Raw genomic sequence first — 6,015 nt, 5'->3', positions numbered from 1 at the left:
CTGAATCAATTCTGCTTTCTTCAACAATCATCAATGTTTGCTACAAACATATTGATATTGCTGACTGACATCGGCCAGACCAATTACTGTAATTGGCCGCTTTTTGATTAGCAACGAGATTTTCCTATGAGGTTTTTCCAATTTGTGTGTAAAATAAAGCCTGTGGTAAACATAACTTGACGATACTTTGACGTTTTGTTCTACAAATGCAAATTACACACACCCATAGCAAAAACACACATTTTGAGGCAGTTGTGCTCATATTTGAAAATGTAAGTTATTAAATAGTAACTAGATAAGAAAGCTTGGGGTGTGTGTGTGCTGTGTACATTGTAGAACAAAACATCATCAAGTTATGTTTACCACAGGCTTTATTTTTTATATATATATATTATATATATTTATATATATATATATATATATATATATATATATATATATATATATATATATATATATATATATATATATATATATATATAAATATAAAAAAAAAAAAAAACTGTATATATAATGGTTTCCACAAAAATAAGTTTTTATAATTAATAAAATATTTTGAGCAGCAAATTATATTAAATGATTTCTGAAGAATCATGCGACACTGACGACTGGAGTAATGATGCTGAAAATTCAGCTTTGCATCACAGGAATAAATGAAAATAGAAAAGTTATTTTAAATTCTAGTAATATTGTTTTTTGATCAAATAAATGCAGTCTTTGTGAGCATTTCAGCATTTGATCAGGAACGCTGCTCTAAATATCAGTTGAGCACTACCTCTTAGTCAATAGTAGTCTGATTTCCATCTTTAATACATGAACAAACCTAAAGTGTAAAAGCGTCCTGTCTTAGGCCTAGTCTCAGTCTGGTCATTTCCTGAGGCGGAGCTGTGATTACACTCTTTGTTGAAGCAGACTGATTGCCTTGACCTGAGATTACTGTCTTATAATGGAGTTTAGAGAGGAAGGCGCTCGCCACTACAACCACCGCGACTGCTTCATTTCAAAAAGGAAATCATTTCATATACAAAGGAAATAATTTCATATACAAAGGATTCAGTGTTTTGCAGTTACAAGCGAGTCACTGTTTTCAAATGGGATAGCCTTAAATTATGTTCTGAACATCAATGTCTAGCTCTCAGAGGACAGAGCATGCGTTTATACATCCTTCCTGTTTGCTAAGATTCAAGTTAAGTTTCTGCTTTTTGTACTTGTGTAATAGATAATTACACTTTCTTGTTAATGATTATGCACTTTAATTATTTACCATATTCAGCTTTGGATTTAGGCAATTTCAGTAATGATGGAATATTTTATTGAAGTTCTGGCCAGAAACAAATGTTTCCTAATTAGCATGGATGGATAACAGGACAGGAGTTTTCAGATAGCCTAAACATTATTAAAATCTAGATTGGCATCTAGATATTGGTGTGTTTGTTTTAAATAAAGTATTTACATGTATGGTTCCACTAAATATTTACATGTAGTACATGACATGGGGTTGCTTTGGACAAAAGCATCTCCCAAATCTGTAAAAGTCATTTTTTTAGTATATTATTTGCATAATGCAGGTTATACATCAGATGCATTCATTTTGCCAAACAAAACCATAAAAATTAAAGCCCAACTTCTAAATATGTAGTGCACTTATCAGTTCTCAACTGCTTGTTTTCTTTATATTGTCTTAAAAATGTAAACTATATTATTATTGCCCTGCCTTATTAAAAGTTAGACAAATAGTACATTCTACTTAACCTGCAAAATTATAGTATACTCTTATAAAGAAATATGCTGTAGTAAATCTCAAATATGATTGTTTGCATCATTGAGAAATATAAACTATTATCGCTCAGCTCTTACAGTATCTGCTAATGCATGGAGATATTATAAACATTAACATCATGATTTTCTGTAAAGCTGCTTTGAAACGATGTGTATCGTGAGATGTGCTGTACAGTTCACTCTCAGAATGACGTTTGACAGTATCGCTCTATACTCATCGGATGAAGGACACAAACAGACAGGTGCTCCATCAGTGAAACTTCTGATACTCGAAGGTTTAGTGTGCACAAGGGACAATTCACCCCGTCAAAATGCTCAATCCCACAGATGATGCATGAAGATCGCAGGTTAGCGGCAGATTTGGAGGCCACACGTTTCCAAAAATCATTCATCTTTATTGGTGAAACTGTTTGTTTCAAGTGTGAGTTGCACAAATTGATTAGAAACGTTGCATATGCAAGGCAGATTAGTTGTATGCAAACTCATCTACCTGTGATTTCTCAGCTTTCTCAGGTGTGTTTGAAGGGCCACATTGTTGTGTTCACATAATTAACTAAAATCATTTATTTACACACTGCTAGGAAAAAGCAAGGGGGCTACTATTATGAAGTAAATTAGTTGTGTTGGTTGTTATAGAATCAGCTGCGTGATGTTTATGGTGTGCGCATGCGTTGAGGTGGAGAGGAGAGCCCCCTCGCGGACAGAGCTGCAGAGCAGTTACAGCCTGCCTATCACACCAGCATGCACTCCGCCAACGACAGTCGGTATTCAGAGCAAAGTTTCCCGGTACAATTCACGCAGAGACAGAACAATAGGCGAACTGCAGAGGTATGTGGTAACTGTGGTTCTAAATCACACAATTCTAAGGCACAGCATTGTCCTGCCAAAGGACAACAATGTAGAAACTGTCTGAAGCAAAACCATTTTGCCAAAATGTGCCGTTCAGCCCCGGCCACTCTCCCACAACACACTGGACCTCCACCAGCTCAGCACAACTATACAGAGATCAGAAATGTGACTGCTGGTCAGGTGGCTTTCAAAACATGTACCGTCCAGTTAGCCGAAGTAACCCTACCCTTATTAATGGACACTGGTGCGGCTGCATCGCTCCTAAATTCAAGTACTTACTATAAGTTTTTCTCTCACCTGCCATTAGAACATCCTGCCACTGCTCTATGCGGCTATGACAGCTCCAGGATTGACATCCTAGGTGTGCTCCACGTGCCGGTTCACTATGGCTCCAAGCACCTACCATCTTTCCCCTTTCACATTGCGAGGAGGGGAGCCAACCTTCTAGGCCTGGACCTGTTCACAGGCCTGGGGTTCACGCTCAGGGATGATGCTGGCTCCGACATTCACCACATCACCTCCACTTGGCAGCAAAAGTGGCCGGCTCTGTTCGATGGCCTAGGCTGTCTCTCAGCCTTCACACACAGGCCTCTGGTGAACCCGGACGTGTCACCTGTCATCCAGCCCCTGCGCAGGATCCCCTTCGCCTTGAGAGACGAGGTCAACTTGGGACACTCCTGGACATGGGAATTATTGAACCAGTCAACGCTGCCCCCTGGATTTCAAACCTAGTCATTGCAAAAAAAAAAATTGGGGGGAATAAGAATATGCGTGGACCTACGCTTAGTGAATAAGGCAGTTATTCCAGACAGATATCCTTTGCCTACCTCAGAGGAGCTCACTGCACACTTTCACCGCTCAACAGTCTTCACAAAGCTTGACTTACGTCAGGGCTATCTGCAGGTACCACTCCACCCAGCCAGCAGGGACCTCACTGCTTTCGTGACACATGCTGGGGTGTTCCGGTACACTCGAATGGCCTTTGGATTAAGCTCCGCCCCTAGCTGCTTTCAGAAGGTGATGAGCACAATACTGGCTGGCATCCCTGGGGTAGCGGTTTTTCTGGATGACATTGTTATTCATGCTCAAGACATCGAGACACACAACAAGCACCTCCAGAGGGTAGCTCAGGCCCTTCTTCAGAACAACCTGACTCTGAACCCAGATAAATGCTGCTTTGCTGCTCCAGCCATCGACTTTGTTGGGTTCCGCTTGTCAGCCAAAGGGATTTCCCCTCTACAGTCCAATATCGATGCCATACACAGGATTCCAGAGCCGACCTCAGCCTCTCAAGTGGCCTCATTTTTAGGCATGACGGCCTACTACCTCCGTTTCCTGCCCCACTACTCACAGACTACTGCACCTCTCCGCCAATTGCTTAAAAAAGAAGAGCCATGGCACTGGACTAAAGCATGTTCGGAGGCCGTACAAACACTGAAAGCCTAGCTCACAACACCTCCTGTACTAGCCCATTTCAACCCTGCATGTCTGACTCTAGTAACCTGTGATGCTTCAGATCGGGCTATTGGTGCAGTCCTTTCACAGGTGCAGGACGGGGTGGAAAGACCTGTAGCCTTCGCCTCCAGGGCATTAACACCAACAGAACAGCGCTACTCCGTGGGTGAACGTGAGGCGCTTGCCTGTGTTTGGGCTTCAGAGAGGTGGCATCTTTACCTCTACGGACGGCGTTTCACCCTCAGGACTGACCATCAGGCCCTGACCGCATTGCTTACAGCATCTGGATCCGGTCATAAACCCCTGCGCCTGCACAGATGGGGGGAAAGGCTGAGGCAATATGACTATGTACTGAAATTTACCCCTGGAAGGGACAATGTAGTCGCCGACTTACTCTCTCGTTCCATCGATGCCCCCACACCCATGGTCTTCCCTGACGAGGACACAGAGACTGAATTAATTCACATGCTTCACACGCCTTTGCAGTCGGCCGTGTCGTTGGAGGAGTTGCAGAGTGTCAGAGTGTGACCCCGCACTGTGCTCGCTACGCACGTACATTCGCTCTGGATGGCCAGCAAAGGTTGGTGATGAGCTCATGCCATTCACAAGGGTGTGTGATGAATTTTCATGTTGGGGTGATGTTTGTGTCTCCAGGGGCTTGTGCACCGTGGTGCCCTGTAGCCTGCGGGCCCGCGTGCTATCCATGGCACACGAGGGGCACCTAGGCATCGTTAAACTCAAACAGCGATGCCGAGATCTCATCTGGTGGCCAGGCATCGATCGCGATATTGAAGCCCTCGTTAAAGATTGTGTGCCATGCCTCCTTAGTGGGAAAACTGGACCTCCAGTGCCAACCCCTCTGCAGCCGGTCCCATGGCCGTCACGCCCATGGGAACATCTCCAGCTTGACATCTGTGGAGAGATACATGGCCGTGGAATTCCCCATCATCAGCGTTTCCTTGTGGTGCTGTACGACCTCCATTCGAAATGGCCTGAAGTGGTTCCGGCTGGAACTGTCACAACACAGGTAATCACAGACATTCTAGAAGTCTTGTTCGCGCGTTGGTTGTATGCCTCGCGCCATTACGACAGATAATGGACCCCAGTTCATTTCTGCAGACTTTTCTCAGTTCCTCAGCGATAAGGGAATCAAACACATTCGCACAGCATACTACAATCCACAAGCAAATGGCAGTGTGGAGCGGTTCAACCAGAGCCTGAAGAATGGTGTCCGGGCCCACCTGGCTCAGGGGTGTACATTCCAGACAGCACTCAACCAAACCCTAATGCACTACAGGGCCAGCCAACACGCTACAACTGGGGCCTCTCCAGCACTCCTCATGCTGGGCCGGGAGATGGAACTGCCACTGGACAGACTCAAGGCACAAGGCATGGCAGTGCCTACAGCAGGCAGCTCTCAGGCTCAGACCAAAGCCGCTGTAAACAGACACCAGCAACGGATGCGGCAGTATTTTGACCGGAAACACAGGGTCAAGGCCACTGCTATTACCGCAGGTGACTGGGTTCGAGCACGTAGGCCACAGCGGGGCAACAAGATGGCTTCTTACTGGAGCCAGCCCTTTCAGGTGCACCGCCAGCTGGGCCCAGCCACATTCATGCTTAGTGACGGATCACGATGGCATGCTAAAAGACTGAGGAAAGTGCGGAACCCAGGTGAATTAATAGTGGCTCCACTGCCATTGGCCCCTCCTCCACTAGTGCCAACATGTACAGGGCCACAGCAGGCTTCCCATACTCCTCAGGCTGCACTGTCACCAGCGCCCCAGCAACCGCAACCTGCCCCTGACCTGCAATCTCATCGGCTTTCCCCTGGCCTCCCGTCAGATCCAGGGCTGGGCCATGCCACAAGTTCAGCTATGGGGAACTCCCCAGCGGTTTTGGAATGGCCGCAGCCTGAGGTCGAGGAGGGCC

The sequence above is a fragment of the Squalius cephalus genome (genome assembly GCF_949319135.1).
Source record: "Squalius cephalus genome assembly, chromosome: 20".
NCBI classification, from domain to species: Eukaryota; Metazoa; Chordata; class Actinopteri; order Cypriniformes; family Leuciscidae; genus Squalius; species Squalius cephalus.
The sequence above is the reverse complement of the archived record's forward strand: the minus strand, read 5'-3'. Positions refer to the sequence as shown.